We start from the raw sequence: 27750 nt of genomic DNA on the forward strand, positions 1-27750 counted from the left end.
GTCAAGCAAGATAAAAACTGAGGAGTCTGTTGGACTTAGAGATATGGATGGAGATCATTGGATAGCTCAGCAAGAGCAGTTTCAGTGGAACAGAAGCCTGCTTTGAATGAGTTAATGTGAAAAAGAGAAGTGAAGAAATGGTGATGTCAATTGTAGATAACTACTTTGAGAATTGTGGCTTTTGAAATGACGAGAAAGATAGGGTTAAAGAGGAGTGTGTAGGACTGAGGGAGAATTTCTTCCTTCTACTTTTTTACAATTTGGGACCCTTGGTAAAGTTTACATACTGAAGAGGAGCTGTAGGAAAGGAATGATTATACATAGGATGACAAGGGTAGGGAGCCTAGATGGGATTTCTTGCACAGACACATCCTCTGTGAGACAGAGGAGCAGCTCTGCCATTTAAGGAAGAATGATGTACTAAAATAGACGGGGGGAAGTGACAAAGGTCCATTTACACATTTGGTGATGTGAAGCCAATGGAGTTTGTCCTTCACAGAACACACGGGGCCTTCCGTGAGGATATCTGCTGAGAGAGAAGAGCGTAGTCAGAAAGCTACGAGAGGGTAAATGGTTTACAGTCATTACTATAAAACGTTGGGTTAGGAAACCTACCATAGTGTCATTTTCAAAATGTCTTCAATGCAGAGTTCATTAAGCCTGTTTTTTTGTTCCTCACCTCCGAAATGCTTTAGTAAAGAGCAGGTGCCCTGGAAGGATGAGAAGAATTATTTTTTTCTTTGTATATGTCACCCCCTCATCTTACTTCTAGCAAGAAGGTTATGGAAACTGCTTTGATTCTTGGATACCCCTCAGTGCTTTGGCTCTCAATCCCGTGGCAGTCTGTTCTCTGCAATTGCTATAGAGTAGATTGATGCCATGGTCACCAGTGAGTATTTCTCAGGTGAGACAGAGCTTGTAATGGCAGGTAAACAACCTCTTTGCAGCAAACATGCAATTTTTATGACATTTCTTTGGCTACTAAGAAAGAAATGAGAAACGAGAAAGCAAAAATGAACTAAAATTAAGGGAGTCATGAGTTTGGAAGAGAACTTGGGAAATCATCTGGGCAATACATTTTGCTACACTGGTTTGACTTCTTTGGGGCATGGATGATATCTTACTCAAATCCTTGAGTCCTTTGTGCCTGGCACATAGCAACCAGAGCCAATGTTTTTTTTAGTGCTACCATGTGTGACAGACTTCTAAATGGTTTACAGGTTAACTCATTTAATTCTCACCTTGGTTTGAAGTAGCCTCTCTTATTTTCCTCGTTGTAGAGATAAGGGAACTGAGGCACAGAGAGATTAAGAGTCTTACTCAGGGTCACCAGGTTAGATTTAGAGTTAGAACTGAGCCCCAAGAAGTGTGGCTCTAAAGCTTGTCCGCTCACGGGCACTCAGTGCTTGCTGAATTGAGTAATGCATGCTCTCTCGCCTTTGGTCACCTGGCGTAAACTATTATTTCAGTCTTACAGCCGAGGTCCAAAGTCCTGTTTAAGATTGACCAAGGTCATACCTTAAGTGACAGAACCGGTATTTAGCTTCAGCTACTTTGACTCCTTGTCTCCTGCGTTTTCCACTTTGCACAATTGCCTGTGTGTCTAATTTCAGGTCTGGTGATTCCCTTTTTGCCCTGAGTTGTGTTTGCGCCTCCCGCCTGTGTACCGCCTGCTCAGTAATGATCTAATACTTACTGTGTGGGCTTCAGAGTTTATTTGATTTGGAGCAACCTAAACAGCCCGTTGGCAAGAACTAAATATAAGATTGTGAATACAGGGACAAGGATGCATATTTCTGGCCAGAAGGGATCTTGCAGGCAAATTATTGGCAACAGTTGCGATAACTAAAATGAATTCCCTAATTGTAAATGTTTGTGGTACATAATGAAAATTCATATGAAGGGAGGGAGTAGAGAATTAAAGCAGTGGAGTTTAATATTTCTAGTGCCCTGCTTCCGTTTAGAAAAGTGGGATTTATCAGTTTGAAAGGCAAATCACTTTGTCAAGAGTCTTGCCTTGACAGTCACGCAATCAGAGTCATTATTTTGCACAAGGTGTTGCACCTTGCAGTGTTTAGAATGGGCTACTTTTGTTGTTCCCTCCCTTGTTTCCTCGCAACATCTCGTGTTGTGACTGGGCAATACATTTTGCTACACTGATTTGACTGAGGGAGAAACCACAGCACGGTGTGGTTTAAATGACTCATTCAGTCTCATAAAAGTGGTCTGTGTGAGAGCCAGGATTAGGATTTGAATCTTCCATCTTGAATGCCATGCTTTGTGCTAAACCACACGATGTTCCAATATATCATTTGGCCTATTTAAACCACATGGATAATTCATTTTTCAACACCCTGCTTATATGTCATCTTAGCTGTCACTTCCATTAGCTGCTTGCACACCTGCATGTAGCTCTCACTCCTTTTCGGTCTGTTCTGAATCAGGAGTGGAGCTCATTAAGCAGCAGACAAACAATTAAAATAACCACCATCACCGCCACCACCCTTTTTTGTTCTGCCCGATTGTATATTACCTCTGGTTTCTGTTCCTCTGGAATTCAGTATCACTTCAATCATATAATTCCTATTTAGGGGGACTCTCACTACTCCATTTTGTTGCTTGCAAACTTTCAATCTCTCCCTATAGGAGAATAATGCTTTTGCATTTATGTTTGATGGAGCTTTGGAGATATTAGGAGACTTTTTATACTCCTCTTGGTGAAGGAGCCCAAAGGGAGAGTGGGATGAATACCCAGGTACAACCTCCTCATGACCGATTGTCTAATTTCATCTTAGGTCCACCACTGACATTCTTAGGCAGAGGAGGAATAAGGGCATGTGTTCACTGAGCCTCGCTGCTCCATATGGTTCCAGTCTGCCAATAAGAACATTCACTTGAAATTTAAAGAGAGGAGGGAAAATTGAATAGAGGGGGAGGTTGACCCTGGTGGGTTCTTACATTGTGCATTCAACAAATATTTATTAAGATTCTACACGTCACAGGCTTTGTCCTACATTCTGGGACTGCAGCTCCTATTTTTAGAGTTTATATTCTATGATTAGATGTGGAGACCAATAAAATAAACAACTCAAAAAGCAAGTAAACTATAAATATGTATTTCAGACCATGCTCAGCATTATAGGAATATAACAAATATGATAGGACATTTTCAAGAGGAGAGTTGAAGAATAGAAAATAAAAAAATTTAAACCTTTCAATTATAGTTTACATACAATATTGTATCAGTTTCAGATAGTCAACATAGTGATTAGACATTTATGTAACTTAAAAAGTGATCGTTCTGGTAAGTCTAATGCCCATCTGATATTATACATAGTTATCATAATGTTTACTGTACTCCCTATACTGTACTTCTCATCCCCGTGACTGTTTTCTATAATTGGCAATTTGTACATCTTAATCCCTTCCCCTTTCTTGCCCATCCCCCTGAGTCCCCTCCCACCTGGCAACCATCAATTTATTCTCACTATCTAAGATTATGTTTCTGTTTTGTTTCTTTACTTTGTTTTTTTATCTTCCACAAATAAGTGAAATCATATGGTATTTGTCTTTCTCTCTCTGACTTATTTCACTTAGCATAAAACTCTCTAGTTCCGTATATGTTGTTGCAGATGGCAAGATTTCATTCTTTTTTTATGGCTGAGTAATATTCCATTGCATATATGTACCACATCTAGAAGAATTTACATTTAGGCATATTCTAAAGTTCTACAAGATGTTCTAAAGTTGACATCTTTAGGGACATTTTAACTTTCTAAACCTTTCTGGAGTTTTTTCTGGATTGTTCAAGTTTTGTTTTAGTTGGGGTTTGTGTGCTCATGCAGTTATCAGTGATTTAAATACCCTGTGTTAATACAGGGACTACAGTTGCTAGACACTAGCCGTTGTGACCAGAGTAACATCTTGATCTGTGGTTTGAGATGCTGTTTGTCTGGCTCCTGTAGGTCTGTCACATTCTCTACTTCCATGAAAACTGCTGAATTAGGAAAGGCCTGAAATTTAAAGGTAGCCACTAAAATTTCCCAGTAAGAATTGAGAATGTGTTCCAGATTGCTGTAAGTTTTATATGGACTTATTAGTATGCTGTTCCCATGTCAACTTGGTCCGATACTTCATAGGATTCAGTAGGAAGGTGATATAGTAAGAATACATCTGACTATATCTGGAAAACACTCTAGGTTGATTCAGATAAGAAAGATTTAACCCACTTTCTCTCTTTAGGAAGTAATAAACAAGCAGGAGGCCTTAGTTTTACAGACAGAATTGAGTATCTGTTTAGAGATGGACTCTGATTTACCATGAAGAGCATAGAGTATGTCCTAAGGGCATCAAGCTGTAATCGCTCTCCTTCAAAGTGGACTGCTCTGCCCTTGTCCTTCAAATAAAGGGGAACTGCATAATACCCTGTGTTTATTTGACTTAAGATTTATTTCTTTTTAAAGGATTATGTTAAAACATCCTTTTCACTGGGGGATGGAGATTTAAGTAACAAAGAGGCTTTGGTCTTAGGAGGCTACTTTTTCTGTTAATTTTGCTTACCTTTGAAATGTTTTTATTTAAAAAATATTTTTAAATGAGTAATAATCTTTAGTTAATGTCTTTTCTTTTTCTTTTTAACTCTTTCTTAACTTTATGTTTTTATTAAAAAAAACACCTTTTGTTTTCTATACCGTTTGTTCTTTAGGACTTAAAATAAAAATTATTTTTCTACATTCTCCTTCTCTAACCTTTACTACCACTGCCAGACCTTCTGTGTCTTTCACATCAACTCAGATTTAGGTGCTTAAGTGTGCTGAGAAAATATTCCTTTTCTTTTCAGTTCAGCTTTTAGAAGTAGGAACAAAGAGCGTTGGGTTCCAGGGTAGGCTCTGTACTTGATTATTTTGGTACCTGTGGCCAGACACTTATCTCACAAATGGGGATCTGAGTGTCACTGCCTTATTGGTGGAAGTAGGGGGTTTTATTAGAATAGCAGCGGTTAAATATTGTGGTCTCAGGACCACTTTCCACTCCAAAAGTATGTAGTGGCTTATAAAGCTGTTTTTTCAGGTGCTAATCCAGGGTTTGTGCTGGGAGAGCCAATTATTAAATATTCAAGTATTCTCCAACCTTGTAGTTAAACCATTGGTAGCTTCAAGTCAACATGGAGGATGAATTTGCATCGTGGAAATTAGTAAGTGCTGCTAATCAGGGTTTTTTATTCAGTGAGCTCCTTTATCGGCTTACTGATGTTTTACTAGAAAAGAAACTAAAATAGAGAAATTAAAACGTATCTATTTATTAAATAATTGAAAATAAAACAGGCCCAACATGTTCATATAAGTAATAAAATATTTTTTATAAAAAGTAATCACATTTTTAGAAAAAAAATGAGATGGCTTTTTCAAATATTTTGTTTAATAGAAAACAGCTAAATTATTATGTGGAGTTCTGCATTCAGTGTTTTGTGATATCACATGTCAGGCAGCCTTTAAAAAACTCACTGCCCTCTTAGAATAAACTTATCAAAGGCGAGCAATTTTTATTGCTATTATTCAAATAGTTTTAAATTCACTGAGCCACTGAAAGAGGTCTCAGGGTATCCAGGGTCTTTGGACCATACTTTGAGAACCACTGTCAGAATCCCTAGAATTCCATCTCAGAAAAAAAAAATCAGTAATTCTAAATTCCTCTTTTTATTTTGTGTAGTCTGACTTAGGTTGGGGGAAACCCCTTGATAGTTGGTTGGAAGGTTTAAATAGTGGATCTCCCCACCACACCCAATAAAAATCAATGGGGCATCTCTTCCACTGCTCACCATTGTGCTGAACACCAACTGTCTTTACACGCCTTCCTGATTCTTCTTTTCTTACCATTTCCCAACCTACTGGGTTTTCCTACCTATTTACAGGCAGTGTAAACAGGAGTTGAGCAACTGTAAGGCATGGAGAATGTGCACATACTGCAGTAGAGTTTTTAGCCAATAGCAAATGAGACACCAGTTAAAGCAACCTCATCAAAATGGTGATGGTACCGTGTGAGAGGCAGACCAAAATGAACAGCCCCAGCCCTGAGAACGAAAAGTGTTCTGAGAGTGTGCAAATGTAAGAGGCAGCTGTTCTTTTCAGGCACACTAAGGGGTGTAGCCATCATGGTTGCCTTTGAATAGAAAGAACTTTGATATATGGCCTACATACAGCAGGGTTGGCAAACTTTTTCTGTAAAGGGCCAGCCAGTCTCTGTTGCAACTACACAGCTCTGTTGTAGCACAAAAGTAGCCATATACAATATGTAATTGAATGGGAATGACTATGATCTAATGAATCATTATTTGGGGACCTCCACCTAAACAAGAAAACAAATTGATCTTGCCTACTGGTAAAACTTCTCTCTCATGTTGGCATGTATTGTTTGATAGAATCTCTAAAATTGTGCTACTTACACCTTTACATTGAAGTATAAATGCCAAATTTTCAAAGATATTGGACTAGCCAAATAAATCTAATGAGGTGGTTGATTGAAATAATAACAGTTATAGCAGTTGCTATATGCCAGGTACTTTTCTAAGCACTTGACATGATTTAATCATTACAGCTGTCCTATAATTAAACACAATTATTATTCTCATTTTATTTCCCAGGAAATGGATTCATAGAATGATTAAGCAATTTGCCCAAGTTTATTCAACTAATAAATGATAGTGCAAAGGTTCAAGATTCCGACAATGTATTTTTGTGATTCTGCTTCTTGATATATGCAGGTACTGTGTTATGCACCTGTGCACAATTTGGAGGTCAGGTAGATCTGAGGACTAATTGTCAGCATCAGTTTCAATTTAAAAGTGGGCACAAGGCCTTCTTAGGAGTAACTAATAAATCTACATGGAAAGTTCAGAATTTGTTTCAGACACTCTTATCACACAAAGCTTATACAGAAGACAGAGTAGGGAGAAAAAAAAATACTCTGATAGTATTTAAAATGGAAGAAAAAATAAATATCCATGAAGGACAATAAATGCACATTTTCAGAAGTGGATAAAACAGAACAAAGAAAGGAATAATAAATGAAAATGAGAGATATTTGAACAGATATTTCAGCTATTAAATGAGTCATTCTTCAAATAATATGTGAATTTTATGTTTCCCAATGTAGCATTTTGGGAAGCTGTGTGTATTTTCTTCAAAGACATACAAAGCTATTTCTGAACAAATTAATTTATCTAGAATTAAGTCGAGGCAATATTATCAAGACAAAGTATAAGGAAGAGTAGAACATAAAGAAAGCAAGGAAGTAAGTCTTTTCTCTAGATTCTTCCTTTTGATGAACTTTCCCAGACTTCCTTTCTTCAGCCAGTTACTCATAGGAAGTACTGTTTTCCAAAGTGTCATTGCTCAAGAGGAACCACTGTGGGACAGAAAGAATATATTAGGACTTTTATATCTAAGTTGCATGATCCAGGGCTAAAATGACAGTGTAATGATGGTAGAAGACTTGAACTCATTCTTTCTTGTTGCTCTTCCACTTCAAGGTGCTTCTCTCATTTGTATGATCAAGACAGTTCAGTGTCATGTCCATGTCCCCCTTGCAGCCATCAAGGAAATAAAATTTGAGGAAGAGAAGGGCACAGTCAGGATCAGATGTCATTTAAGCTTACCTCCATTTCCCAGAATTTATTCTTATGCTCATACCCAACTACAAGGGAAACAGAAATGTGAGCGTGAGCTATATGTCCATGTGCCCAGCTAAAGTTGGTGTCTCTTTTAAAAAGAACAGGATAATGGATATTGGTGTCAGCTAGCTGCTATCTCATAATATTTAAAAGAGCTTATAAATTTAGAGTTTGGTTATGAATTTTTCTTTTACAAAAGATGAGGGCGACAAACTTTGTAAACTCTCTCTGATGGCTAATAGCTTTGGTAGGGTGCTTCACTAACAGTTATGAAAATCTATACATACCTAATATTTCCCTTTAAGGTGATAAAGTGAAATAATTAAAAAAAATACATATGCCATGAAGAGAGCATTTTGAAAAAAGATGCTTGGAATTGTGTGATTTTGTTGCCTAAGAGCATTCAAATGAGCACACTTAAAAATTTGTAAATAGAATTAAAATTGTTTCCAAAGACCTTTCAATAAAATTTAAATCAATTTATTAAAAATAGAAGGATGTGCACATTTGTGTTAATTTGGATGAACTAATTTTTCATTATTGTGTGGAAAGAAGGAATTTTACCAGCTCTATTAAAAACATGAAACCTTTGAATATCTGTAGGTAGGACAAAAAAAATGGCCCAAAATGCATTTCTTCCATTGATATATACATGCTCTTATAAGATATCATTTTAAGCTACAACAGACTTTAAAATTAGTTATAAAAATTATTGTTATTATATTTATTAAGCACCAAATTTTACCATTAATTTTGTATCATTATTTAGAGCAGTATTAATATTGTATCATTAATGAATACAGCAAAATAAAAGTCTTTACAAATATTGTTCATTTACTATTTACTTCATTTTTCCTTTGATATGTATTTTTGAGCATATTTTGTAATATATCCAGCTAATGTTATGTTTATATGTCTTTATAATATAAACAAAACAGCAAATATATGAAGAGTGCATGTAAATTAATTTTAGTGATATAGTGGACAATCAAAAAGGTTTAGAGAGCCGTGGTTTCCAAAAGGCTATTTTTGCTCCATAGGGATGTCTCTTTTATTTTGTAATGTAGAAATAAGAGAAATAGGCTATATTAATATTTAATGTATGGACTGTCATGGACATACATCCTGTGTGTGCCAGAAGGTCCCAAGGTAGTCTCTGGATTAGAAACTATTTAGATGCTTTCTGAGAGGTTATTTGACTATGTCAGAAGCATCTTGAGGGACTACTAGCACTAGTTTCTTATACCTATGGTCTTAGATACTAGTAAACTATCGTGCATCAACATCCAATGCTACTTGCTAGGTGGGAACACATACCTCATACTATTTTGCTCCTGTCCCTACCTATTTTCTTATTAGTTTGCCTACGCATTGAGACTAAAATTCTGACTTCCTGGCATCCAGATCAGCAAGGTCATGTGAACACAGTTTAATTTTAGTCACCCTAGAGGAGCAAAATGAAATATTTCCCTAATGCTGTAAATGTGTGTCAAAGAACTTATAGCCTTAGGAACCAGGAAAATTAGGCAACAGTGGTAAAATTAGGCAACTTTTGTGTTTGGAGCCCAGAGAAGAGTGTGTGTGTGTGTGTGTGTGTGTGTGTGTGCGCGCGCACGCACGCGCACATGCACGCACAGACATACATGTATGTGGTGTGTATTTGTTCTTATCATGCATTAATGCAGTGGTATTTCTCTATGTCTATAGTTACCATTGTCTTGGCCATAGGACGGATGACTTGTTCACCTCTTATAACTTGCTCTTTTGTGCCACGTGGAGAAAACATGACTTCATAAAATAATTTTTTCACATTAGCTTTCAGTTTACACTTTCCTGGCCTATTTCTGTCTTATGACAGTTCTTTATTTTTCAACCTGTTTGACTTTAACTGAAAAGCACACACAATGTCACCGGGAACTTATCTCGTCTATATCTCCTCTTCTTCTCCCCTGTAGGGAGCAGTAGAGCTTAGCTTCAGGTTGCTTAAAACTCGGGTAAAGCTCAGTGCTCTGGGATTTACCATAAATACCCAGTAACGTAATCTCATTAAAATTTAAATTGTTTTATTTTTATCCATTGTTCATGGCCCATTTTTCTAATGTCTCATTCTTTATAACAGGATTTGACCATCTTCTTTTAGTTTGCTCTCTTTTAGGGTGGACCATATACAACTGGTAGCCAATAGTCTATCGGCTTGATAGTGTCTGCCTGTGATGTTATAGTACGTTGGGCCTCATCTTCAAATTGCCGTTGGTTCTCTCTGGAGATCTTCAAAGGAATTTTCAAGTTTGTCAGCAGTACAACCATGTGTCTCTGCTTAGACTCTGACTTGTCCATATCTATTATCATTGCCCACCATGAAAAATCCAGGGTTTCCAAGCCTTACCAAAAATATGGTGCTGAGTGCCATGCCAAGAAGGGGAATGGGCATCCTCCTCCTCTTTGTGCCTTACGTTATCCTCAGATGCCAGAAGCAGCTCTTGTCACATCATAAAGGCCCCTCAGTACTTCCATCCGCCTCTTCCCATTTCTCTACAGTAGATTTATGCCTACTCCAAAGGACTGGTAGGATAAAGATTCTATTCGATCCTTCTCCATTCTTCTTCAGTTATCTCTTCCTTTTCTCACGACCTTCTGCATCCTTGCTTAAGAACATAAGCTCCCATGCATAGTAATGAAGATGCTTTACTGCTGGATTTGGATGAAATGGTGTGGGAAATCGGTTTGACATCAAGGATAAGAGGTAGAGTTTTGACTATGCTAGCAGACAGTATTAAATATGCTCTCCTATAATTATTAAAGAGAATTTTCATTTGTCATCTCAGTAGCTTCTCTGCATAAGCTTCCGTTTGTTAATATTTTCCTCAAAATGGGACACTTATAATTGAACCTAATGTTGCAGATGTGACCTGATTAGGTCAGTGCACAATGTTGTCGTTAATGCCATTCCTCAAAATCAGATCTAATCAGAGTGGTTTCCTGTTTATGAACCTCATCTGAGGTTCTTGGTCTTTGCTAATCATGTTCAATTGATATTGGTGGTTTCACCCCCACTCTTCTCAATTTCCTTCCCTACAACTGATGCAAACCTCATGCAGATGTTCAGATTTTTTTTTTTCACTCAGTTAATTAGTTATTATAGCATTCAGTTAAATTAACTATTTAATTACCACTGCTTTATTTTTATTATACTTTAAAATATCTGGTGATTTATTAGTTTTTTAATTAAATTGCTCAGCTTCTTGAGTTAATTAGTTAATTAAATAACCAGGTTGATGTTGCTCCTACCTCAACTCATTCGGGCAGGAGTGGCTGATGGTTTGTATTTTTCTATTTAAATTTTTATTTTAGCTTTAATCATCTGTCACTTTGCTGTAATCTCCATGATCTTTTACAAAAAATAAAGGCTTAAGAATGTAAGTGATTTCTGGAGTCATCACAGCTTGTTAACAGGAGAGCTGGTTATTGAAACCCAAGTCATCTCTATCTTTGCTTTTTCTTTTTAATGTGCGTTATTCCACTTTCTACTATTATTTCTAATTCTTATTTCATAGAATGCCTGCATTTGTTTGCTTGCTGTTATTATGCTAGTTACCCTCTACTGCATGTTCTTGCACCTTTCGCTATACTGTATGGCTCCCTACTGTAGCTTCAGTCACCATATCCAAAACAGTTGGCCAGTATCTTTGATTTTCTTCTTTTTTTAAATCCTCACCCAAGGATATTTTTCCATTGGTTTTTAGAGAAAGTGGAAGAGAGAGGGAAAGACAGCAAGAAATATCGATGTTAGAGAAACACATTGACTAGCTACTTCCCACAGGAGCCCTCACTGGGCCTGAGCCAGGGAAGAGCCTGCAACCCAGGTACATGCCCCCAACTGGAATGGAACCCAGGACCCTTCAGTCCTTAGGCCGACTCTCTATGCCCTGAGCCAAACCAGCTGGGGCTCTTTGATTTTCGTCTTGCTATTTTTAAATAAACTTTTTATTTTGGAATAACTTTAGATTTACAGAAAAGTTGCAAACATAACACAGTGAGTTACTGTTTACCCTTCACGCAGCTTCCTCTAATGATAAAAACACTTTGTTCATTTGTTAAAACTGTGAAATTAACATGGATACAATATTGTTGACTGAATTATAGATTTCATTGGGATTTCACCAGATTTTCCACTAATGTCCCTTTTCTGTTCCAAGATCCGGTCTGGATACTGCCTTCTACTTAGTGTTCTCTCTGTCTCTCTTTTTCAATGCTCCTTTTAAAAATGGACACCCATGATTGGACTGGAGAGTGCTAATATGGGCAATTTTGTCCAGAGGCTAGAGGCACCATTACCTCTTTTATGGCCAGGGTGCTGTACTTCAAAGACATCTAATCACCCCAATCTCCTGTCAGAGACCAAAGTGAGCAGACAGAGGAGATCATCAGTTTCCCTATTTGAAAGTCCCACTTTCAGCAGTAAGGGAATAAATACAGCAGTTTGGGTAGGGAATGGAGCTTCTTGGTAGTCTTGTGGGATTTGGTCCAGGCAGATGCTCTCAAGAAAAGAGACTAAATGTGGAAATCTTCCAATTTCTCCTGATTCGAGAGCACATTTTAGAGGGAGACATTTAGTAATCCATTCAAGTATTTATTAAGCACTTACTACTGCTAGACATTATTCTTGGTGCTACATGTTATTTAAAATCTTTAAAGAGTTTATTTTTTTCTCAAATTAATTTCTTTTATCAATGTAGATCAGTAAGGAATTTTTAAAATTTTCAATTGTATCATACATTATTTTAAATTCTTCGAGGATGATGACTATAGCTTATGTTTTTATCATTTGATTCCTACTTATTGACTTATTTAACTTCACACACTGTATCAATAACAGTAGTAAGAGCTTAAAAATTAAATATTTGTAAAATCTTCGCTTTGTGTCAGGAACTGTTAAGTCCATTTATGTTATCGGACTAAATACTCAGCAAACCCTCCAAAGCAGGGATTTGCCTTTCATTTTTAGAGGTAAATAAACGGAGACATGGAGGTGAATAAACGAGGTTGGGTGAACTTCCTTCTGATTTCAAAACTGCCGGGGGCAGAGCTGGGACTTAACACTTCTCTGGAAGCCCACCTCTCAGCGTGGCCTCATTCTGTGAGGTCGGAATTTGAGGAGACTTTGCAAAGCCCGATAAGTCATAGGAGAGTGAAGAGTAGAGACTGGCTCTTCAGGTCTAAGTTTGAACCTGCTCATTTATAAGGGGAGCATGAAAAATGAAGTGCAGTTGTATGTGGTTGAGAGTGAGACGCCATTGAAAGACTAAGGGAGTCTGAGGAGAGGGCCATACAGTAAACGTGTAGAGGAGAGAGTGAATTTTCTAAAGAAAAAATAAGTTGATCGGAAGCCAAGTCAGTATGTCTTACGTAATGAAAAACAAAGCAGGACACAAAAAACAAAGCCAAGAAACAGAACAGGCTCGGGGAGAGGACTGAGGCCTGGTGCGGCCCTGCTTGCTTGCTGAGTCCTGTTTCTGCCCTCCTGTCTGGGGCCCTGCCTGCCTCCCGCTCAGACCCAGCAGTGCCCTGCGGAGGTCGCAGGTGCACACGAGCAGAGCAAGCCATCAGTGGAGCAGCAGCTCAAACCACTCTTAACACCCTGCTGCCCGGGCCGAAGATTTTGTCTTTGCATTTGGTAATAAAAGTGCACAGATTATGAGACTATAACCTTACTAGGTTGTACTATTGCTCAGTATCCCATCAGGCCTCCAGGGCTCCTTTCCAGCATGTTCTCTCAGAACAGAGTCACTGTAGGGATAACCTGTAAATCAATGCCACCTTTGCCTCTTATGGAGTTATCATACCTCCTATATTCCTCAGAACACTCTAAATTCTCTCCCTCTCTCTCTCTCTCTCTCTCTCTCTCTCTCTGCCTTTATTATAAAGACAATAGCTATTTAGAAATAAATTTAGGGAATAATTATTATAACAACCAGTGTCTGTTACTATTTGGCATTTTGGGGGTTGGGGTTGGGAGAGGAAGTGACTAGATTAGCATTTGTTCTTCAGAAAAGGTTGATGATGCAATTTGAGAATGGAATGCCAATAGTGGAATAACTCTAGATGCCATCTGGTTGAACTGCCCTTAGTTTTGTAGACAAAAACGGGTTCATGTTTTTCCTAAGGCACATTGGCTATGGGCACAGTTGTGACTCCAACCCAGATCACCTAATATCCAAACCAGTGTTCTCCGTATCATGACACTCAGAAGAGAAAAAAAAAAAATCAAGAAATCCACTTACAATTAGAACCCCCTCCCCCACACCCCCAATTTGGCTGGAACTAAATAGTTTGTTAAATCTTTAACCCTCTGCGGTCCAATTTTATTTTTGGAATTCAAACAGTCTGGTCCAAATTAATTGACGGGATTGAATGTTGAAGTTATCTGTCTCACTAGACCTCAGCTCGACGTTGGACCTGCTCCTAGCGCCTGGTCTGTCGAGTCAGCCTCCACGTTGGACAGAAAAGGGTTAAAATAATATTTAGAGGCATGTGTTGGTTAAACACCAACATTTTTCACTCATCTTGAAAGTGTTTTAGAGGGTTGTTTGGTAGAAATGATAGTGTTTTTAAGATCGAGGAGAAATTTCTATAAGTAAGTCGTATTTCTATGACCAACTCAACCATTCTGCTGAAAAATCTATTATATCATGGTTATTCTTTTCCCTCAATGACTATGACACTGCAACTCCATAAAGCAAAGTAAAGAAATAAAATAAAGCTATAGCCTCATAGGATAAAAAGGTACCAGGACAGAAATATCTATTTCAGGTTCCTACTCAAGAAGCCATTTAGCAACAGAAGACAAGTATTGTCACAGTAGATGGTAGACCACCACAATAATGCGTTAAGTGCAAGCCTGTTATGAGGAAGATATTGGGCAGAACCTTGTCTTGTTACTTATTTTGTGCCCCAGGCATTCAGCCCTTTCAGAAATACATCTGCCATTATGGTTTTGTTACAGGCTGTGGTTACTGAGATAAGAAATGGGAAGGGACTGTGTTCTCGCTTGCAATGATGCTTATCATATCACTTGTTCTTACGTAAAGTCTATGGATGTATATAAAGAACTGTGCTATCTATAGATGAACTATTTTATGCCTACTCACATTTGGGAAGAAAGCAAAGTTTTCTGAAATTGTTTTAGTGGGAGAAGACAGGGCACAGACACATGTAGATGAGTAAGATTTGTTTTCTAAATACTTTGACTCTATAAAATGAGGACACGAGACTAGATCATCATGCAGGTATTTTCTGATGCCCATGTCATAAGATTTACAACATATGTATGTTGCTATTTCCTCTCTTCTCAGTGATGAAATGGATAGAGCTTGAAAATTTATGAAAGGAGGAACTACATATACTCACATATTTTCTTCTCTGTCTACACACACACACACACACACACACACACACACACACACACACACACCATACATTTGCCCAAATTTATACAGCCATAGGCAGAGTTGAGGATTAAATATCTGACTCCAAAATCTATGACGTATGTTATATTGGAGGATCAATAGAAAGGTATGGAAAATAGCTAGGAGCAATGAGTCCGAGTCACATCATCTTTATTCTCAAGTCTGTATTGAGTTGCTCTTTCATGACAAATACAGTGCTGCTACCTTCTCTCTCTGCCTTTCTCATTTATTTACTTCTTTCCAAAGGCATTTTAGTTGGATAAACATGTAAGATGAATTCCATCTATAGTTCCTATCTTTGTCCTTTGTTCTCTTAAAAGTAGATTTCAGAGAAGTAACACAATAAAGTGGAAAGGACGTAGGTTTTGGTTTATTAGTTTCTTGTTATGCAATTTGAGAATGCTAAAACAAGTCCTAGGATTATTATGAAGATTCAGTTATATAGCACATGAAACATTCAGCACAGAAAGACTGGGATATACTGTATCAAAAACGGAAATCTTCCCCCAGTGCTGATGAAATGTAGAATGGGGAATACTGGGGGATGGGGGAAGATATGTGATTGCTCAGCGTATGTAGTCCGAATGTCAGTTTTCTTTTCCAGTAGGTCTTGGTTTTCTCAGAGATGAGAGTCTCTGAAAGGTAGTGAAGGTCTTTAGCATGTGCAGGGTCTTGCCTGAGCCTTCTGAACTCACCTGACACCTAGCACAGCTATGAGTGTAGGGCTCCGTGTCAGGCCAATGCAAATCTAAATGGCATCACACTCTCTTTTTCACACATCGTTCACTATCTCCCTCTTAATAACACATTTTGGTTACTAACAAGTCCCAACTGGCATTAAAAAGCTTCAGGAAAATTATGAAGCTGAAAAAGTAGTGTTTGGAGATTCAGATGCTGCCAGATATATTCATTCCCTTGTTTCTTCTTACACTGGTCTAATCATTTCTTTTTTTTTTTAATCCAAAAATTACTGAATATTACAGTGAACCAGCACAATTATAGATATATAACAAATAACCATAGTAACAAGGACAACTGACATTGGATGCTTTCCATGTCAGGCATTTTCTATTTTAAGCACTTCATGTTTGTCGATCATTTAGTCCTCACAGAAAGCCTATGGAGTAGATGTTGTCATCACCATCCCACTTTAGAAGTAAAGACACTGGGCTCACATAGCTTATTAGTAATGGAGTGGGGCTTAAGGATGAAAAAGACACCAACTCTTTCCTCACAAAGAGTTCATACTCCAGCAGGAAAAATAAGGAGAATAATAAAGTACCATAAAGCAAATAATTGGAGAATGAACTCTATAATAGTGCTTACCATTACACCATAATGCCACCCCTTCCACAGGAGTTACTAACTCTGACTAGACATTAAAACACATACCCAATTTGAGTTGCATCTTGAAGGATGATTTTTTTAAAAATCATCTGGTAGACAAAGCAGAAAGGAGCATCCAGACTGAAATGTTAGCACAGATAGTCATGGGTATTTAAGAGGCTGTGGCAGAAACAGGAAGATGCAAGTAGTACATAATAGTTAAATTGTAAGGAGAGACTGAAGCTAGAGAAATTAGAAGTACGCAGATCTTTAAGGGTCTTGAACATTTTAGAAAATTTGGATTTGGAGATTTTATAAGCAGAGAAGTGACATGGTGTAACTTAAAATGGGTTAGAAGGAAAGAGGATGAGAATAAGGGAGAGCCTTGCATCAATTTTGGTAAGAGATAATGAGGAACAGATTGGTGGATTTGGAATTCAGAATAGAGAGGAGGGCATCAAATTAATACTTAAGAGTTAAAATTTCCCAAATTTAGTGGGAGGACAGATGGAAGCTGAGTTGCAGAGAGAAGTAGAGTGAAAAGACTAGAAGAAAAAAAAAGTTCTGGTGTGTTTGATATTGTAGCCTAAATTCTGAGGCCCGGCTTCACCCCTGCCTCTGCGGCTTGGATACATAGATTCACTTGGTATTATAAGTTAGGCCAAATTGGGTTTTTGGCATTTGCAGCAAAAATATTTTTGACTAATATATCCAGGAACCACAAACATTTAAGTTTTAGGAAGTAGAAGAGACAATCCAATCCAAGATCTGATGTCCTGGATGTGGATCATTGAAGCGGAATATTCAGCTAAACAGATCACTCAACTTCCAAGGCACAACAACATCATGCCCTTATGCATCTCCCGGTATCGGATTTTGATTCTTAATCAAAGCTTGTTCCACTGCATAGAAGAGAGGCTAAGAACAGAGAGATTCCAGAAGAGTTTTTCTTCGGTTCCCGACTATAAATCGAGGTGCTGTGATCGATGCTGTAACGAACTAGATTAAAAAGTGGGCAACATTTTTGAAATATTGAAGGAATTGAAATCCTTTCGCCCAGAGAAAGGAAGGCTAGAGCACGCTGTCTTGAATTATTTGAAATGTTCTGAAATGGAGCTCCATGACAAATGTTTCTTTCTCTCCACTGAGAGAGAGGAAGAGCAAGAGGAAATGGATTCAAGTTGAAGCCGGATCTATTTAGGTGAATTATATTAGAGTGCTTCCTGACCTTGAAGGCCATTTGGCATAGGAATGAATTGCTAAGCCAGGTCAAGGAGTCCCTTTCTCCAGAGAGAGAATCATAAAGATGAAGGGGATTTGGGAAGTCATTCAGGCAGATGAAAATTGATCTTTTGAAAGACCAAGCCCCCCTGAGGAAGAAATGCCATGCCTCCATACCCGTGCCTGACAACCTGCACTCTTGGTTATGTCTCAGTTGACATTGCAGCTTTAAACCATTTCCTATTTTTTCTCCCCAGTTGAAGTAGAGAACATTTAGTCAGGATCCTTAAAACTGTTGGCTACTTTAAAGGTCAATATTAAATCACCATTCACATTCTTTTTGCAAGTTAAATAATCCCCTTTCTATAGTTTTTCCTCATAAACTTTACTTGCTAATCCTTTCATTTTCTTTGTGACTCTCTTGTGAAAAGTCTCCAGGATTTCATATCTGTCTGTAGTTTGGAGGCCCAAACTGGACACAATAATCCAGTAAGAATTGTAAATTTTGAATATAGTAGGCCAGTTGCTTCTGAGTTGTTATGTCTACTCTTGTTCATGTGATTCAATGCAGTACTCTTTTTTAATTTTCTAAAGCAGTGATTTCTTACATGATCTATATATACTTACTTTGAGCATGCTATACTTGTTGTGTGCTTTCATCTAATCTGTCTCCCATTATCTAATGGCATATAGTAAAGTATTCGATAATTGGGTATGTTGAATGAATGAATCAGGGTTCCAATGAATAAATTTCAGAGAGCTATTTGTGGGTTATTGGGAGCATCCAATTAGATAGCATAATATAGTTCTCCATAACCTGAATGTACTATTCTATTTCACTGAAAAATCTTTATGCATGTAATTTTAATCTATTTCTTCAATGTTCTAACCTGTAGTTCTTAATATATTTGAAATTACTTGTTTTTGCAATATGCTCTTCCAAGGGCCACATTTCTAGTGTGTTTATTGTAGGTGATGAAACATTATGAATGCTAGTGACAAAAAAAGGAAAATACAATTTTATAGAACCATATAAAATGAAAGTAATTATTCCCTTCTTCCCAGTGCCAGTTATTGCCCAGAAGTAGCTACAGTCAGGAGTTACACAAATGATATCCTACTGCCTGTACTATTTATCTTCTTCTTCTTCTTCTTTTTTTTACTTCTCATTATGTATGGTGCCTTACAATATATGGGGAATCTGACCACTTCTAATCCTCTTGTGCTATCATCCTGTCCCACGCCACCATCATCTGTTGTGAATTATTGCCGTCGCCTTCTAATTTGTTTCCCTGCTTCCACTTTTACCTGCTGTTCCTCACAGCAGACAGAATGGTCTTTTGAAAACATAAGACAGATCTTGTCATTCGCTTGCTGTTGGCCCATCTCACTTTGGACTAAAGCCAAATGCTTAGAGTAAGTAGCCCAAGAGGTTCACCGAGGCAAAGATCTCTGCTCCTTCTATGTCATTATCTTAATGACATGATCATTATTCCCCACACTCACTCAGTCAGCCCAGTCTCCTTGTTATCCTGGGAGAGCCAGGCAGGATTCCGTCACACCTATGCCCTGCTGTTTCATTTGCCCAGAATGTTCTTCACTCAGACATTCACAGACTGATTTTCTCAATCCCTTCACATCCCTGCTCAGATGTCACCTTATCAGAGAGGACCTGATTAATAATATCATCCGCCTGTGTAGACAGTCCAGCTCACCAGATTGTGGGTTTTCTACTCCATTCTGGCACATAGTGTGTGTAGAGATTGCTTTTCCTTTCCACCTTGGAGTTAGGTGAGGACGTGCGACTTACCTGGGTCACAGACTGTTAAATGCAAGTGACCTGTGGAAGCATTGAAGAATCTGTGTGTGATCCTCTATTCTTCCTCTTTCCTGCCTTGACAACCTTCTTGAGACTCCCCCACCCCCACCCCCCATCAGTATGGATCCCTTAGTGATAATTACATAGAACTCCACATCTCCAAATGAAAATGACTGGACTATGATATGAGCAAGAAGTGATATGTATTATCGATTGCAGGCTTTGATATCACAACATAACCTAACTTACCCTGGCTTGTGCATTGCCACCTTTCTCCCCATTTCCCTTAAGCTCTCCGTAACTCTCCAAAGCACTTACCGTCACCTGACATGTTTGTTTATTTGTTTATTGTCTCGTATCCCTTCTAGAAGGCAGGGACTTCGTTTTGCTCACTATAGCCCAGTATTAGAAAATGTACCTGGAATATAGTAGGTGCTCAATAATTATTGGATGATTTAATGGAATATGGTGATCATTCTATATCAGTATGTGTAAGCTCTACCTTATTTGGTTTTTAATTATATGAATGTGCCATAGGTTGTGTGGATATATACAGATTATTATGATAGTAAGTTACTTTTATTCTTTTTTTTCTATTAAAATATGTAGCAGTAAAAATTTTAACCTATTTTTTTGACCAGTATGCAAATTTTTAGCATAAATGCTGAAAACATATATTTAGGATCAAGTAGAAGTCATTTTTAATTTAAAATTGTATTTTTTATATATTTCGAAGTTGCCCTGTAAAGAGACTGTAGCAAACTAGAAATATGAATATTATTATGATACAAATAGAAGATAGAGAACAAGTAGCTCAGAGGAAGGAACTTCTGTGATGCTTAGTTAGTCAGGGGCACTTGATAATAGAAGTCAGGACTGAACTGGAAAATCTGAAGAACATGGTGTGTGTGTGTGTGTGTGTGTGTGTGTGTGTGTGTGTGTAGATGTTGATCCTATGAATATGCCTGACAATGCGACCATTCTCTTCCTTATTAAAAATATGTATAGAATCTTTTTCGGTGTGTGATTCGGATCAGTATTTGTCTACTGTTGCTCTTTCAAACACTTTTTGCATGGATGCCGATGAGGCCAGGCAAAAGGTCACGCTGAGACAGACTGAGCCTCTCAGTCATTCAGAAAGTGGGTTATTACCCTCGTTGCATAAAATTCCGCAATGTGTACATACTGCGTGTCCCTGCTAATTTAGAAGATTGAGCTGTTTTACTCATTCTGAGAAAGAAGAACACCCCAATAAGTAACACAGCAAACAGCTAAGTGATTTGCCTAAACCCACACAGGAAGTCACCAGTACCCAGGAATGGAATCAGAAAGTTCCTGATTCCTTTTCCTTTGCTGACGCCACCAAATAATTTGTCAAAACACTTCAAAGTCTGTCTTTCAAAGTAAACGGAAAACTTTTCATGAAAGTCTGTGCTTCTAAAATTTGCCTTAAAGGAAGAATATTTTTTAAAGTGTTGCTAGAAAACAAAGACTGCCTCTCGCTGTTGCCATTGCTACCTTTGCAAGTGCCAGCTGCTTACCTCTTGCTTCCATCCTCTGTCTTTTCGGTCCTACCTTTGGGCAGGGCAGGGAGGAGCCATTCATGGGCAAGGCTGCATCTGCTTACCTTTTCCAGGGCAGGGACATGGTAGGCACTCAAAGACTCATCATTTAGTATATGAATGAGCAAAAGAAAACAGATTCATTTACAAAGAATGCTAGGAGGACGGGAAGGTGGGAAGTGGCTGCCTCATGGGTACAAGAACTCCCTTTGGACTGACTGATGGAAAAGTTCTGGAACCAGACCCAAAGGTGTGATGTTTTCATAGCATTGTGAATATTTGAATGCCACTGAATCATGTCCTTTAAAATGATTCCAAATGATACATTTTGTTATGTGTATTTTACCACACTAAAAAAATGTTTAAAAGTTTAAACTTAAAAATGCCTCGCTTGTTATCTCTTAGCTGAGAAATATCATTTTACCCACTGATAGGTATCTTTTTTGCACATCAGCGATTACTTCAGGTGAAGTTGCCAAAGAAGACGTTTTGAAATGAGTCAAAATGCGCATCTCATCCCGCTCCTAAGGCCTTACAAATACTTCACCGTGGATTAGTGTAGCCTGTTCTGGAACTTTGTATAAAAGGACTCGTTCAACACGTTCTCTTTTGTATAAGGCCTCTTTCACTTGGCATATTTTTGACATTCAGTTTACACAGTCAGATTTTTTTCCCCAAGATTAAAATGAAAATAACGAAAGCGAGCCTTGAATGAAGTCCTCCCCTGCTTAAGGAAGAGGCGTTGCTTTAAATCTGTTGCCTCAGAACAACTCCAGTCATAAAATCTAGGCCTCAGCGAGGGATTTAGAAAATGTTCTTCAGGAAGCCGAGCACTCGGCAAACATGTGTTTGGGAATATTACATGAATCATACTGACACCGAAACCTACACAGCGTGTTCCTGTTTAGCTCTGTGCTCGGCGGAATTGCATCCGGGAGTTTGCTCTGGGGTCAAAGTCATAGAGTCAAGGTCAGCGAGAGCTGCTGCTTACATCAGGCCTGTGAAGGATGGAGCAAAACCAGATCCAGGCAGAGCCTCATCCTTGGCCACATTCGAAGACCGTGCATCTGCTTCCAATGATGGGCACCAAATTGTCTGCCTGGATATCTTATCTTTTCTTACCTAGAGTGTGAAGCGTCGTACACTTTAAAGGCAACAGGACGCATTTAACAAAATGTTGCAGCCCCTTGTTTTCTAGGTGGAATTGCAGTCCCAGGCTGAGCTGACAAAACAGAATTCTCTTTGCTAAGCAGTTGCAGCTCAAGCTTCAAGCACTTCAAGTTTACTTTAAATGACCTGATGCAAACATATGATTTAGATCTTTAAGCAAGAACTACAGAAGCTCTGCCAGGCTCCATTATTTAGTCTTGAAAGTTCCATTATCTCCAGACATCCCAAAGGCAGAGGTTGCCAAGAAATGGGAGGAACAGAAGGCCCTATCAAGAGGTGTCCTGCCAGGGAGATGACAAGACAGATAGCATTTCAACACCATCCTAATTTGCTTTGCTGACCAGAAGGGGAAGAGTCCGGTTTCCTCCATCAACAAAATCCTCCACAACTGAGAACTCTATTTTAAATCCTGTCAGCTGAATCCCCCGCCCCCGACCACCCCCCACACACACACTTTCCACACATGCCTGTATTTTCCAGGTGTAAAACACTAGTTACATTTTGAAAATGTTTTGAAAAGATTGGGGGTGAAGTCAGCAAGTATGAAAAACAGCAAAGTGGGGTGTTTAAGAAATAAAGCTGATTTGTTTTTTATCTTTAGGGAACTTATTTAAAATTTTATTTTAAAAATTAGATTAATATGCGTGGCCAGTGTGGCTCAGTGGTTGAGCGTTGACCCACGAACCAGGAGGTCAGAGTCTGATTCCTGGTCTGATGCCCAGGTTGCCGGCTCAATCCCCCCCGCCCCCCGGGGGGGCGGCATGCAGGAGGCAGCCGATCAATGATTCTCGCCCATCGTTGATATCTCTCTCTCTCCCTCTCTCTGAAAAAAGAAATTAATTAATGCAATTAGAGAATTTGAAAAAGCTTAAAAGTCATCTAGAGGTCTAGGCTGGATATCAAAGTGATTTCTTAAAGAAGTGAGAAATCTCTTTTCCTGGACAGACTTTAAACTAGATTGAATTCTCATGTGGATGTAGGATGATATGACTGATGGTTGGATATGATTAGAGGATTTAATATTTATTAAATGTATTAAATGATATTTTAAGATATCTTTAAATAAAATAATTAATTTAATTATCAGTAATAAATCACAAAGTATTTTATAAGACAATTTCTGGAATGCTGTAATTCTAAAATTGTATGCCAATTTTTAAAAAGTATTTCTTCTTTTCAGTTGTAGACTTTAAACTTTAACTGTAGGTTAACCTATTGACTTCTGTTAAATTTAGAGGAAGGGTTAAATTTTAATAATATCATTACTGGAATTCTATCTTTCTATTTTAAAATGGCTACTTGGTTTTGCATGTTGCTCTTTTATCAGCAATTTTTCCATGTGGATATAATTATTTAATAGTACCCTTGACACTAAACTGATCTTTGTGCATTTGATCTTTTCTGCCCCCATTCATTCACTTAATGGATATCTATCTAATCAATGCCTTCCATGGATCAGATTTTCGAGATAAAACAGTTGCTGGACTCCTGAAGATTTCAATTGAGCAGGAAGTTTTTTATTATTATTTGAAGAGACACAGCGACTGGTTGTACTTTAGACAATATTTGAAAATTCTGCAAGAATCTAAGTACTTAAATAAAAAAGCCAACCAAAGTATGTATCAACTGAGGCAAAAGGAGGACGGATTATGAGCCCCTTCTAACCAAGAAGATGAGAATTATAGATACAGCACCTGCAGGCTCTTCTCCCCTCCCACCCAACTTTGCATTTAACACAGAAAAGCAGTTACTGGAAAATTAGTTCTCTCTTAGTTTATTCAAATGTTTTTCTTCTCTATTCTCACCTCTTAAATAAAACTTCCCTGCCTGTTCCTTTAGCCTAAGAGTCTGCCTGGGCTGCCATAACAAAATAATAGAGTGAGTAGCTTAGACCACAGAAATTTATATTCACAGTTCTGGAAGCTGGAAGTCTGAGTTGAAGGTGCCAGGGTTGGTTTTTAGTGAGGCCGCCCTTCCTGGCCTGCATAGAGCTGTCTTCTCTCTGGTCCTCACATGGCCTTCTATGCACATGCACGGGAAGAGGAGAGCTCGCTGATGTCTTTCTCTTCCCGTGATAAGTCGTCAGGCGAAAATAGCTGAAGAAATGACTGGTGAATTCTTCTAAGCAAATATGAAAGAAATAACACCTACTCTGAACTGCATATCTCAATATATCGAGCTAGAGAAGTAACACTTCTCAACTTACTCATTGAGGCCAGCATTCTATTGATACCAAAACCAAGACAAGCCTTACATTGAGTAAAGAATCTACAAAAACTACAGATCAAAATCTTTTCAAAAAATGAGCAAGTCAGGTGGAATATATTAAAACTTGAATCAAGCAGTAGAGTACTTTATAATACTAAAAAGTAAAAAGATATAAAGACCACATCGTTTATCCTAGAATTAAATGGTTGTTTTAACATTCAAAAATCAGTATTGTTATATAATTTAAAAAAAATAAATTACCATTTCAATGGTGACATTTAAAATACTTAACAGACTAAAAACCACTTCATGACTTAAATTCTCAGCAACCTAGAAACAGGTAGGAACTCCCTCGTCCAAATACAGGGTAACCATAATCATTAACTCCCTCTCAATGCTCCTTCTCTTGTTTTACATGCATACAATATTTTTATATTCATTGCTTTTAAAATTCCATTTAGTTCCCATGGTTCAATTACCCTTTTCCTCAAATAAGGCGTTAACATTTTTCAGCAAGAGTTTTTTTATTGAAAAATTCCATCTTTGTTGAGAAATGCCTCTTATTTATTCTCAATTTTTAATTATGGCTTAAATAGTTATAGAATTTTTAGTTCAAAATTAATTTATCCTAATACATTGAATCTATTGCTCCTGTGGAGAATTCTGTTTAAGTCTATAGACATATTTTTATTTCTTTTGAGATTTTCTCCCTTATTTTTAACTTTGAGTTTCACCAAAACTCATGTCTATGTCTAATTGTAGGGTTGTTTTCATTTAACAGCTTTGAAACTTGTTTTTCTTGATGTTGATAATGTAAGACTTTTATAATGCCTGGGCAGTCTTTAGCCATTATCTCTCATTTTAGTACCTTTTTCCCCTCTTCTCTCTATTGGGTGTATGTTGAGTCTTCTCATTTTATCCTGCATATATTTTAACTTCTTTTTCATATGTGCTGTGTCATTTTGCCTTGTTTCACTTGTGTATTTTTCTCATTTTTTTCTTTCAATTTACTTAATCCATTTTAGCTGGGTCAAATTTGTAGTTTAATATTGCCATTTGTTTTGCCTTTTAAAATGTCTTTTAAATATTTCAACTTCTCAGTATATTTTTTTTCAAATTTGTATATTGTCTTTGTACAAATTTTTTCTGTGGTAATTTAAGTAAATACATTTTCCCTTTCATATTATTCTATAATTTAAAACTGTTGAAGTTATCATTCTGCTGTTTTGTATATTAATTTTTATTATTGATGAATGTACTATATCTTTGTATATTTTACAATTTTGGATTGTGAACTCATCTTGAATTGGATTGAGAGAGACCAAAAAAGAGGGGAGAGAGAGAGAGAGAGAGAGAGAGAGAGAGAGAGAGAGAGAGAGAGAAGAGAGAAGAGAGAATCAGGGTCAGAGAGACAGAGAGAGGGAGAGACAAAAATGTATCCTGTGTTCTGGGTTGTGTGAACTTTCTTCCAGTTTTGTTTTTTGTGTGCTTCTGCCAGAAGCCTGCTACAAAGGTCTTTCTTAGATTTTAAGCATGAAGTTCCCATATGATGGGGAAATTGTGGCTAAAACTGAGCGCCACATGGGTCAAGGGAATTTTATTTTTTTTTTAATTTTCTAGAGATACAATTTTTCTGTTGAGAGCCTAGGCAAAAAAATACTTTATTTTTATTTCCTGCTCAGTGAATATAATTTTTTTAAGTATGTTCTTCAGGGACTTGGCTTTGGTTGTGTGTGTGCATGTATGCATATGTATTAGTTACATATCTCCAGCTTTCAATTTCAATTTCTCAATATGTGTGGCCCCAGGACCTTGTCACTTATATTCAAGTAAACATGAAAGCACAAAAGTTACTAGCATTGACAATTCCCCAGAGCAACTCAATGCTTACCAATCTGGTTTTCTGTTATTTTTTTTTCTTTGACCACATCACTTACTCTCCTGTGAGCTTAGATATTCTAATAAATGCTATTAGATGTGCATTTGCCATATTTGCTATGTTTTATTTAACAAGTCTGGATATTTGTAGTGGAAGGGATTATTGAGATATCTGGACTATCATATTGGCATTTCCAACTGGTCTGATTGATCCAGCTAATTAGTTGCATAGTTATCATTGACTAGAAATATCTGTGTAGCAGCTGTGTTTCCTAGTGAGACCAAGTTATGTGGGGACGACTACGTGGTATGGAGGGCATTGCTCTTTGAATTTGTTGTTGAATCTGATCTTTAATTTCATCTTCTTTTCTAGAAAATTTTTGGATTACATCAAGTGCTTTTATTGCCATAATTAATTTGAGCAGATGACTGTTCTTCTTTAGCTCAGTAATATAGAGGTTTACATAGATGCTTTATTGATTTCAGAGAGGAAGGGAGATGGAGAGAGAGATAGAAACATCAATGATGAGAGAGAATCATTGATTGGCTGCCTCCTGCACACCCCCTACTGGGGAACAAGCCTGCAAACCAGGAAAGTGCCCTTGGCCGGAATCGAACCCAGGACCCTTCAGCCCACAGGCTGACGCTCTATCCACTGAGCCAAGCTGGCTAGGGCAACATAGATGCTTTTTGATTGTTGAACCAGCCTTGTATACTTGTAATCAATCCCATGTGGTTGGGGATTATAATATTGTAAGCATTGTTTTATTTTATTTGCTAATATTTTTGAAGGTTTTTGAATTTACTGTTGTGAGATACTGGTTTGCATTTTTTAATATCTTGTATTGTCTAACTTTTTGCGGGGAGGTTATTAGATTAATGATGGCTTCATAGAATGTCTTAGAAAGTGTTCACTCCTATTTTCTTTTTCTATGAGTATTGGTATTTTTCCCCTTGATTGTTATAATTCACAAGTAATACAGTCCCAATGTCATATTTTCTTTTCTGGGAGGTCATTAATTATTGATTCACTTTCTTTAATAGACATAGGGTAATCAGGTAATCTATTTCTTCTTCTTTTTTCTAAAATACATTTTATTGATGTTTTACAGAGAGGAAGGGAGAGGGATAGAGAGTTAGAAACATCGATCAGCTGCCTCCTGCACACCCCCTACTGGGGATGTGCCTGCAACCAAGGTACATGCCCTTTCCCGGAATCGAACCCAGGACCCTTCAGTCCGCAGGCTGACACTCTATCCACTGAGCCAAACCGGTTAGGGCTAATCTATTTCTTCTTGTACGAATTTGGTAGTTGTGTCTTTTAACAAAATGATCCATTTCACCTAGTTGTCAAATTTCTGTGCATAGCATTGCTTATTGTATTCTTATAACATTTGAATGTTTAGCATATCAATGTAATGACACCTCTTT

Source organism: Myotis davidii, unplaced genomic scaffold (genome assembly GCF_000327345.1).
Source record: "Myotis davidii unplaced genomic scaffold, ASM32734v1 scaffold374, whole genome shotgun sequence".
Taxonomy (NCBI): domain Eukaryota; kingdom Metazoa; phylum Chordata; class Mammalia; order Chiroptera; family Vespertilionidae; genus Myotis; species Myotis davidii.